Here is a 12147-nt window from a genome sequence, read left to right as displayed (position 1 = left end):
ACCTCCCCTCAACCCACAGCAGAAGATCTCTGGTTTCTTCTATTGGCTCTCCAGTTTCAGGGGAGTCGCAGTTGCAGTTGCACGCTGCAGCGTTGAAGCTGAAGCTTTTGCAAATATTAGACAATGTATTTATGTGTATTATCAACTATTGCACTGGGAATGTATCTTTACACACACACACACACACACTAACATGTGCCGTCCATTGGCGAATACTCCACTCGTGTCCTGCCACAGATGGTGGCATTTTCTAGCGACGCATTCTCTCTCTTGTTTAAGGACTTTCCAAGGGGTTTAAGTAATGAACTCCAGAGCTTCTGTATATAAAGTGCAGTATTTTATTGCACATTCTCTGTCCACACTCCCCTCTCCGCCACTCCCTCTCTGTCTCTCTACACACACGCATTTTTGTGTCATTCTTTCATGTGACAATCTCTCTTTCTCCCCCTCGCGTTGCAAGCTGCAAAAATGTAAAGTTGTAAAATTAATACAACATAAAAGACACCACCCCTAGACCTGCCCCACAGATATGCGCCTCACCCCGAGACCCCATGTGGCAGCCGAAAATAATTTCCAACATGACAACACACCTTGCCTGCTGTGGTCCTGCATCCAGTGGCTGCGGCGCTCCCTCTCCTCTTCTATGTTTTGTGGCACTTGAAAAATTTAATAAACGTTGCAGCAGCATCCTCCTCGTTTCGCATGCCAATAATTTTACAATACTCTTTGTTCTCCCATCTCTGTTCCTCTCTCTCTCTCTCTCTCTCACGCTGGCATGTTGCATCGTCAATATGCAACACGAAAAACAAAGGCGACGAATGCGCGGGAAAGTCTTTTGCGGAAAATCCGAAGCAGTTGATGCCCTTGCAGCACCGCGCACAATTTCCGATCAAAACTAGTGCTGGGCAACACCTAATAGTGTTGCCAAGCGTCTGCATGGCAATCTTTACTTCTTTAGCTTGTCTTGCATTATTTTTGCATCAATTTAATTTCATTTTGTGCGAGTTTAGGCTATATGCTCTTCTGAAAGGACATGTCAATGAGGGTGCGGGTGACAGTGTCAGTGTGCGGGTGTGTGTCGTTAGTTCCAGTGTGGAACAACAACTACTGAGCGTCGTATTAACAACATTGTAACATGCATGAAAAACCAGGAGAATGCTAAAGGGAATTGAGTACAGCACTTCACTCCCACGCCTCCCCTTCTGTCTCTTTGGATGTGTGGGTGATACCCTATGACAGAAAGTACTTTTTAAAAATTCTACGACATAGCACTTGATCAGAGGATATGCGAATATTCTGCCATGCTTGTTGAGGATAAAAACATATTTTTGTGGGAAACATAGACAAAACATAGACGGAAAATGTGGTCCAGCTTAATTTATGTATGAAATATAACTAACTTATATAAGAAATATAGAAAATCAAATATTTCAGCACTCTTTTCTCTGGGCGTATAAGAGAACAAAATATTCAAACAATATTTCTATGAAAAAACCGCCTGAAAAAACACAAGAAATTTTTTCCCTTAGATCCAACAATGCTTGAAGTTCCTATCCTAGGGTATTCCCTAAGTGCATCATATTTAGGTTTCTTGCTCGTCTTTCTTTATTTTTCATTCAACTATTTTTCACTCAATTCCAGCGAAATATTTATAATAAATGCTCGCGCACATATGATGTGTGGCGCATTTTAATTGGTGCTCTCTGTGTGCGTCTGCTACAAGAAGTGGCATACCCTTCAATCCCCCCTTACGCTCCACCCAATCTGCGGTTTGCTCCCCTGCAAAACGATTGTCATGCCCTTCCGCTATCCACACAGCTGTAAGCACTTCTCTCTGGCTCCTCCATGACCTACGTGACAGGCAATGGTACTTGCAATGCGACTTGGACTTGTTTTATGGCTGTGGACTGGCGACCAGCCAGCCTAGACTTTGCCTGTAGATCAGTGGCTGAGGGCACTCAAAGAAATACTGTTTGAAATGTTGACGAAAATGCCACAGAATCTTCACTCAAAATACTCATATTTAAGATATAATTTTCAACAAAAATAGTAACTCAAAACATATTTCCCCAGTGGATTACATCAAAGTTAATCACAAATATTTATATTTATTTATGTGCATATAGAAAATAAAATATACACAAATATCCCTTAATAAATTACCAGTACCCTCTATATGAGGAAATGGAGCCCGATAAGGATGATCGAAATACGTTGCCGCAACCCGATAATATTCCAGAACCGATGGATGTTGATATTAAAATGGATATTCCAACGATCAACGATGAAAAACAAGTTGAAAACAGCGTCGAACCAATGGATATTGATGAATATCTCAGCGACTCCAAAGAGTCACCCATTCAAAAAAATGTGAGGATGTAGGATGATGGAAGATGTAGGCGCCACTCTTTGTTGACATCTTCTAAACTTTATCTTCTCTCTTGTTATTCTCATTTTTTTTCTGTGCACAAATGATGGTGGGAGTGGAGCTGGAACTCGAATAAATATACGAAATATACGCTACTTATATTCCACCCATATGCTGTGGCATTGGTGCTTTATGGTTTTTAATGTCTTGTCCTCTGCCTGCATAATGCATGACAAGTGGTGGGAATATTGCGCATTCGCATGCTCATCAAATCCATATCATGGGATATGAGATGGCTACTGGCAGCTGGTTGCTGGAGAAACGGAAACAGAACTTTCATACCTGTCCACGAAAATCAGTAGCGTGTAGAAACGTACAGAACTAAAGCGGAACTTCAACCTCAATGCCAGACAAAACTTTGACTTTAAACAAAGCCGCACACACCACACAGCACACACAGCCAGACGACAGCCCCCAGACGGCAGAACCACAATCTCGAAGCGGGCCGAAACGCGATACTTATGGCAGGAAACCGGTTAGCCACCCGCTGCAAAAACTTCATGCGAATAAAAGACAACAACAGGTTGCCAGGGCCCCCCTCTCTAATGAGACCACAACAGGCAGCAGCAGTTAGCAGTCAGCAGTTGGCAAACACAAAAAGTGTCAAAAAATAAGCAACTAATTAAGAGGCTTGACCAGCAACGTTCGACCTTCGCGTGGACCAGTTTTTCGGGCGAGTGAGGCCAACAAAAAACATAGATACAAGTACATACATTTGTAGAATACTTTTCTTAGAATCGCAGATTACATTTACTTGATCTCCTGCATTCAGCACCACTCGAATGTACATTATTCACTCCACTCCACAAGGGGTATTTTTTTGTCGTTTCCATACGCTCATTTCAACATTCTCGCATGACCAAAAAAATAGATTGCCGGTAAGAGATGCCAAGATCCAACTCCTGTGGATGACCTACATTCGTTCGAGTTCTGTTGAGGTTGGGCTGTCCGGGTCTGTGAACGTTGCGAGTGTTTGACAATTGCCTTTAAGTGTCTGCACTCGAGTCGAGTCTCCGGTTATATTACAATATTTATGATTCGCATTTCGCATTCGCTTTAATTAAATTTGCACGAAGGCAGTAGAAAGGGGGAAACCGTCATGACACACAGTCAGGGAGCAGATAGATGGATGGATAGATAGATAGATAGAGGGGCTGAGTGCTTTTGCATTTACAATTAAAGCCAATTACAGTTTATTTTTAACAACGAAAGAATTGAAAATCGAATGGAAAAAGCAAACATGCAATGATGGAAATAATCATTTTTCCACCGAAAATCTTTCACACAGATGAATCGGGAATGTTGAAAAATCATTAGGTATGGAGATTTTAATAGAGAGATTGAAAGTGGATGATGAATTACAGAAATTACAGGAAAAACAACAGTGAGGGAACATCATTGAAGAGCAATCAGTGGAGCTTACTGTACTCGGCGACTCTGGATTGGCCCGTGTATCGATATACAATCGAAATCTATCTACAGTCCCAGTTATTGGAAACATGGAAGGGGAACGAATCTCTTTCCCCACCTTGGGTATGCATTACAATATCGCCAATCAAATTTAATGGTTATCGATTTGCCCCTAATCGAGTGAATGACTCGGTGGCTACGCAAATCTCATTTCCCCATTGCTCTGTCTCTGGAATCCCTGGAATCGAGTCCACAATGCATTTACTTTTGAGTGACGGCCGCCCCTCCGAAGCAGTGGTGGAAGAACGATAGGCGATAGCCGTGACTGGAAGGAGGTGGTGGAGTTGGTGGATGTGTCATAAAGTGAAGTTATCTTAATTAAAATGCAGCAATAACAACGGCAGCAGCAGCAGAAAACCGAGACAAGAACAATATGCAAATAAACCATAAATAAACAACGATTTCAGTAGTTATGGATGCATGTACATTGTATGTATGGGTGTCTGCCATGCTATGCGATATGGAATGACGAGACTTTGGAGTCCGGCTCTGAATTGAAGTTGCATCATCATTAATATACAGAACGAGACGGGGGAGTCCCATGCCTTAAAACAACAAGATATGATACGAGTAGGAGTGCGGGAAGTGGCGGCAGATCTGTACGTCCATACATATGTACATACATACATATATATGTATATATTTCCAAGAAGAAGATACTGGAATCCGATCCAATTGGAATGTGAAAAGTATCTTTGTTTTTATTCATGCATTCAGACTGACATTCAGACAGTCGGGGGGAAAATTCGGGTGTTGGGTTTTGAACACGACAGCTTTTTTTCTATTGCGGCATCCATAGATCGTAAAAGTCTTGGAATCTCATTCCCACAAAAACACGCAGAGAGGCTACCTTTACATGCAAGAGGTACGAAAATTTAAACGAAAAGAAACAATAACAACAGAAAAGAGCAAACTGTAAAAGTCAATGGACTGCAAAAACAACGAAAGTCAGTAAGCAGCGTGCGAGAGAGAGGGAGTAGGACTGTTGTTGCTGCAGTCGTCGCAGTCGCAGTCGCCGCAGTCGAGACGTCAACGTCAAATGCTCATTTTACAAGAAAAAAAATACAAGAGAGAGAACGCGAAAAAAACTAGCATGTCTCGACAATCAGATACGCTGTAACAATCGAACGGGACCAAAGTGCAGTGTTTTTGTCTGCTTGGGTGGCTAGTATTAAAAAGTATAGTTATAATCGAATATAGGATGGCGAAAACATAATTAATGAGTGCATTACATGTGTAGTGCATTTATGGGTTTAGGTTGTTACATGACACTTTCACGATGTACAGCATATCCCTGGGGCCTGCGTGTAACGGGGTATTACTTGCGCCTCAGCTCAGACATTGCTTGGGCTCCCCACACACAAACACACAAAAGCACGCGCTCGCTACTCTCTTACACCACAGCATAGTGGCTCTCCGAGGCTGTTACATGAAAGAGAGCACTGTTAACGTTCACTATCAAACTTATGCCTTTGTTTACGAACTCTGTTAACAGTTGAAGCACAGCTCTGTTTATGGTATGCTTTCAGCTCTGTTAATGGTACGCCTCTGTTTACATGACTCTGTACATGGATTGCCTTTGATGACTGAGCTCTGTGTTCCATATGCCCGCTGTGCTAACGCTCTGTTAGTTACTTGACCAAAAGTTAGATTTTGCGAAGGAGGGAAATCGAAATATCTTTCAACAAGCCACTCGCACATCCCACAATTGGAAAAGTCAATCCAATCGATACAAGAAACTGTTCATAAATAATTTATTTCTGCCTCCTCTTTTTGTATATTTTTGTATAAAAATAGCAAAGAAATTGTTTCGATATGCCACAGATATTCGCGGCAGAATAGAGAGAGATTGTGAGAGGGAGGTACGTGTGATTGACGCCATCGATTAAACAAGGCAGCACCTTGGGAGGTAGGAGAATCGGGGGGTAGTAAACAACAAAGGAGGAGAATCTCGTGATTGGCAGAAGAAACCATAATAAAGAGTACGGCCATGACCTTGTTTTCGCCGCGTATATCGATTATCGGGATTCAAAGTATCAAATATCAGATTGTGCTGTGGTGATTTCGCGATTCTCGATTCTCGTTTCAGCTTCAGCTTTAACCGTCCGTTCTACAACCAGTCCGTATGCCTCTTTAAGGGCTGTGGACCTGCGGAGATTGTACTCGTACCACGTACCCCGTACACGGTACCCCGTACCAATGCCACTGTGAATGTGGAGCAATCATAATTCCTGGCTTTTATCATCCAAGCGAGCGACACAAAACATGAAAACAAAAGGGAAATGCTCATTAAACAAGAAATGACAGTGCGCTGAGAGATGGGAGACGGGGTTGGTGTCTGTGGGTGTGGGTGTGGAATGGACTGTTTTCCGGACGCAGTTTGAGGTTGAAAAAAAAAACAAGGCCGAAGTGCAGGAAATGTCAGCGTTGACAAGAAAATGCACTCGCTATGCCAAAAGGATATACACAAACACATTCTCGAAAAACACAAGCAGACACAAACACACACACACACACACACACACACACACACACAGAGAGACATAACGAGCCATTAGCATATGGCGGCTGGTGGCAGTGTGGCTCCAAGTGCTTGGCCTGACAGACAAACACACGGTGGGGGGTGTGGGGTGCATGTTATAGCCAGAGCTAAGGACATGAAGGAGAAAAGAGTGCCTGTGCTGTTTGTTATTGTCTTTGGCAAAAAGGTTCAAAGTTCAAATGGTTGGAAATCGGGGCCATCAATGAAAACAAACAATGAAAACAAAGAGCAAATAGGGGAAATCCGCCAACACCCACAAACACACAGAGAAATGTCAATTAAGCGATAGACCCAAATTGACTTAAAGAAGTGAATCTTGGGAAATACTTTTATGACAAACATAATTCAAATCTACTTGCGTGCCTTTCAATTGGATACCTGAATTAGGCGTTAGTCGAAATGACGTCGAAGTGGTTTTTCACCAAGAAAAAAGATCGCTAATGCCACCATCTCATTGAAAAATAATCCTCATATTAATAGGAGCTAACTAAGGATCAACTAAGAACCAGAAAATACACCCAAAACATTATGCAATTATTTGCCTACTCAAAGCTCATTCTTCTAAGTATCCCCATTCATCCACAACATCATGTTGCTCTCACTGGGTAATTTCTATGCCCACTGTCCTTCTGCCCGTCAGTGTCAGGGTCATGTCATTCTGTATACTGTTGGATAGGTGGGTTTATGGCCAGCAGTCGATTAGCCCACAAACTACCAAAAAAAAAACAAACAAAAAACCAAGAAAACGATGATGATGATGATGACAACGACACGGGAGGATGTAGCACGACGATTGCCAGGACGATTCCTTGCATTTTTCATTTAGCCAATAATCACAACATTTACCAACACCCATAAGCATCCAAAGCATGCAACATCCGAAGCATCCATCCCGTACGTCTGGTCTGTTCCACACACACACATGTTTAGTAGCTGCTGCTTTTGCTTCGTGTATATCCTGCTGCTGCTTGATTTCTTTATGCCGTAAATTCTCATTTACGGCGCCAGGACAGGCCAGGCACAACCTCCTGTCCGCCTGTCCTCGCAGCCACCCACCCACTCTGTCTCCTCCGTCGATTCGTTCCCGTTCCCGTTCCCGTTGCCGTTGCCATTGCCGTGTTATATAGCCAGTCATTTAATCAATTATGCAAAAAACGACGTCGACGATGTATCGTAAAATGTTTCCTACGGTTACGGACTGCCACTGCCTCTGCCTTCGCATCTGCCTCTGGCATTACCATTTTTCTGGGCATTGGGGTTTTTCGCGTGCCTTGGCCTCGTCCACGTCCTCGTCCTCATCGTCGTCGGCACGTTTACCTTTTCTTGTGTATAAATAATTAATTAAATGTACAGCAGTTTTTGGAAATCGTCTTTACCTCGAAGCTAGAAAGCAAAAGGCACAGCACCGACTGTGTGTGGGCGTGAAAATCGCAGTTACATCTCGAAGGCTCTACGGACTCATTTTTGGCAGTTAGCAAACCACTTCGATTAACGTGTGGGCCAAGGCCATTGAATGAATCGAATGAAGCAGCAATCCATCGGGAGCAATCCTCCCCTCCAAAGAACACACTCGATGCACAAAACGTTTATTAATTTATTGAAATAAATGCAATAAATAAAATATGGAAATAAAATGAAAATATTCATAGGCGAAACTCGTTCATTGGATAGCGTTTTATTCTCAAATACACTCCCAATACGAGTAGATCTGTTACCACAGAAATTTAAGTTTCAAATTGTTGAATTAAAGACAGAAAGGAAACCGGGGGAGAGGGCGGTGCAGCCAATGCATGGGGTCGTCTCTGGCTGTGCTGTTTCCAAAAATTGGCCAAAAAGTGAGGCAACATCACGTAGCAATTGGCGTAGAAACAACCAACGGGCTTCGGTCTCCATCAAAGCCTGGACACAGGACACAGAACGGAGTCGAGCTTCATTTTGGAGCTGGCTTGCTGGTTTCTTTTTTCGGGTCTGATTGCAGTGGGCGTGGCAAAAATCTGGGACGCCTTTGCCATGTCCACCCAACATCCCCAACCACCCCAAAAATAATCTACGGCAATTGCATATGGCAGGCAATAAACTTGGTCAAGTCGAAAAACAACAACTGCTGCGGTGGTAGTTGGTGGTGCAGCAGAATTGCAGCAGGGTGCATGTGGTGGGTGGTTGGGTTGTGACTAAGAATAGCGTAAAGTGCTCTTGACATGTTTTTATTAAAGTTTCCTCCACATTTCCGGCCACGTCTTCTCCAAGACAGCACCCAGGAGCAGCAGAGGAAGGTTGAGCAAAAATTCCACCGGCACTGCAGTAGTCTCTTCAGAATACCCTTTCCAGGCAACAACCCCTTTAGCTGTTGCCTCAGTTTGGTATATTAAAGGTCCTCCAAAAGGGTATCCAAACAGTAATTATTCCTTCGGCTTGGCTGAGTTTTTTATAATGTTTATGAACATATTCGTGTTTGTTTCATGGAATTGATATTTAAAATTTTCATTCCGCGGCACCAAATGGGGCATCTCTAGCTTATTTGAGCCAAAAGGCAGATAAGGAGATCTCCAGAGTAGACAAAGATGTGACCCATATAAAGAAGGAGCTTTTTTTACATTTTTTGCCACAAAAGCGGGTAAAGCAATGGGAAAACCAATTATTTGCAACAAATTTTCAATTTTGGTATTTTTTCTGGCGAAAGAAGCTTGTCTCCAAAGAGAAAAGACGAAGTGTTGAAAGCGTTTCCCAGGGAATGGTGCACAACAAAGGATAAATCACAAGTCGAAAGCAAAACAAGAGAGAGAGAGAGAATTCCTAAAGTCGACAATAAGGATACCCCTGAAGGGTTACAAAATATATCCAGTGCAGCTCTTTGGCTTTTGATTTGTATTCTGGACAGCACTGAAATGCGTGTGGAAAGTTGGCAAAAAGGAACGCAAACTCTCTCGTAGATCGCTAGAATATGATAACAGAAGCGAATATACCCACCAACATGGAAGGGGTATAGAAACAGAGGGGAGCAGCAGAAGGGTTGTCACCCTTGCACTTGGATAATGCCCGGGCGCACATTGTTGGCAAAGACAGGCGGAGAGGACAGTGGCAAAGGCCGTTGCCGCGGCACAGGCACAGGCACAGGCACGTATCCACGTGTTGGCAGAGCCCAGGGACGAAAGAAAGAGCGCAAGAATGGAACGGTAAATGCACTTTGAATGAAAAAGTTTACTTCTCACTGGGGAGGCAAGGAAAGGGATAACAACAGAAGACAGACAACAACAGGAGACAGCGCGAAAGAGCGAGATGCGAGATGTGAGTAGGTGGCGTGGAATGTCAATTGAATGGCAATCGTAGGCTGACTGCCACGGCACCCGCTTTGGGGAATATGTGTACTTCAGAGGAGCACTCAAAATGCCATGGAGCTTATATGCTACTTATGCCAGGTGGATGGTCCAAATATATGACCATGGAACTTTATCTAGTTATGGGAATACTTTTCAATTCACTTTTTCTTGAACTCTATAGAGCAGAAATATTATGTGGCTAAATATCAGATATAACCTTTAGCAGCGTTATCTTTTACATGTTTCAGTCAATGGATCAACAAATATATCACATGTTCACATTTATATGTCTATGGTTAGTGGCTATTTGATATCCTGCTGCTGCCATATGGCCGTTTGATCGAAAGTCCTTGGCAATGGCAATATCGAGAAGCGAAAAACAAATATTTTTTTCCACTGGATTCCGGTGCATTTCGGTGGCCAGCAAAGAGTGTGAGAGCATTGGTGGAAGAGGGCGAGGGTGGCGGCTGTGGTATGCAGCAACAAATTAACATAAATTCCGTTTTCCATAAAATACGATCAACTGCACGAGGAAAGGAATTGAGGGAGGGAGGTACATATGTACATATGTAAAATGTGCAGTGCAAAGAACCGCCTCTTACAACACTCTCTGCAGTATGGTGAACAGAGAGAGAGCAAGAGAGAGGGACATACATATATATATAAGTATATTAACGTAGGAGTGGGAAAGGAGCGGTGAGTCGCAAAAAAGTTCAACGACAGCAGGACAGACGGAAGGACGGACAAGGAAATGGAGAGACAGGGAAAGCGATTGCGAAGAGCAAAGAGGAAACAACAAGAACGATGTCATTCTGGGGGCAGAGCCTATGGGGAGGGTCTATGGGTGCTGCCCAAGGACTAGTGCCGTCAAGGAGCCGCGAATGGGTGTAGTAGGCCCAACACACACCCGCACTCCCAACCATTCCCTGGCAAACAACAATTCCCAGAAGAAAAATCAATGGAATTGTTAGGTATGTTCTGCCCCGCACTCGCACCCACACCCACACACCCCCGCGACCAATAGTCCTCCGCCGACTGTTCCCCTCCCGACGACACACAATCATGTTTTTCTCTTGATTTACCATTGTTCTTCCTTCTCCTGCTGCTCGCTATTCTCCTCATCCCATTTATTTGCAAAAAAAAAAGCAACAACAAATGTTTCTGTCTCTGTCTGACACGTTGACATACTTATGTATGGTAAGACAGAGGAAGAAAGAGCGAGAGAGCAAAGAGAGGGAGTGCAGTGTAGGGCCCACCTGTCATGATCAAGAAGAATATCCGTATATACAAGGTGAGGCATTCGCAGAGAGCGCTCTTACGAAAGGTGCCTATGTTGTTGCGTGAACTCCTCACCTTTTGTGTAAAACACCCTGGACAGTTGACCAGACATGGAGCATAGCATAATAGTCAAGGGCAATTGCTAGGGAGCACCCTCAGCCAGAGTTATTTTGATTGCAGTAGAAACGAAGAGAGCAAGAGAGCACTCTTTCTTATTATTAAATAGGCACCTTGTGATCAAGGATCTCTCTTTTAACACACACACAAACATTCAATACGTACCACTCTCTCCCTCTATTGATATTTTTGGCGGCACAGCTGGTTGGCGTCTCTCCGTCTCTTACGTGTATGAGCAGGCCAGTGCCAATTCTCTGCTCTGCCCAAACATCATCTTTAGCGTAGCAGCAGCAGCAGCATCACTGTCGTCGCCGGTGGGTGGTGGCGGGTGGGTTGTGTAATGTACAATAAACGGCCGCATGGGAATTCCTTTTTGCATTCACATTTATCAACGCCGACGTCACGTGGGCAGAGGGAGCTGCTGCTGCCCACACTGGCGTCGCAGTCGGCGCCAACACGTGAGAGCGCCTCGGCAGCTCGCGCAGACAACAACAAAAAATTGATAAAAATTTGCTGCTTATGCCTCAGCTGCTGTCTTTCTTTTTGGGCAAAAAGTCAACGGTATATTTTCTTTAGAGCCAACAGCTGTCGTCGCATTGAAGGCAAGGGCTGGCAAGAGAGGGCACTCCCGCTGTTTATTGTTGTTTGTCTGCTTGCACTCGTGCACTTGTTGTTGTTGCACGGCCACTGCTGTTCAACTTTTGCTTTGGCATTGCTTTGCTTTTGCACTGCCCTTTTGCTTTTGCATTTGCGCTGCCTCTGCTCTGCTCTGCTGCTGTGTTGAGGAAGGCTCGCACGCACACACCCACAAACACTTGAAAACACACGCACGCAGTTTTTGTCAATAAAAAAAATACATGATAGCACGAGACACAGAAAAAAACATTGCTAATATATTGTTAACAAACAAACACAAACATTTCAGACGTGAAAACGAGAGACACGCAACGAAACGAGACGCGACGCGACGAAACGAAACGGGACAAGACGGACAA

The 12147-nt window shown here is 43.8% G+C and overlaps 1 protein-coding gene across 7 annotated transcripts in view; it reads right to left on the bottom strand.

Moving 5' to 3' along the window:
- LOC117590798 (uncharacterized protein CG43867) overlaps window positions 1–11848 on the bottom strand; it is a 103630-nt gene extending 91782 nt beyond the window's left edge. For 4 of the 7 annotated variants that reach the window (XM_034283753.1, XM_034283755.1, XM_034283757.1 and 1 more), the window contains exon 1: window positions 11318–11848. The gene's annotated coding sequence lies outside the window, so the exon portion shown is untranslated. The remainder of the gene's footprint in view (window positions 1–11317) is intronic. The other 3 variants (XM_034283759.1, XM_034283761.1, XM_034283760.1) reach the window with 1 other exon arrangement.
- Window positions 11849–12147: the final 299 nt, after the last annotated feature.

The sequence above is a fragment of the Drosophila guanche genome, unplaced genomic scaffold, assembly GCF_900245975.1.
Source record: "Drosophila guanche unplaced genomic scaffold, DGUA_6, whole genome shotgun sequence".
Taxonomy (NCBI): domain Eukaryota; kingdom Metazoa; phylum Arthropoda; class Insecta; order Diptera; family Drosophilidae; genus Drosophila; species Drosophila guanche.
Note: the sequence above shows the minus strand (reverse complement) of the source record. Positions and strands in the feature narration are given on the sequence as shown.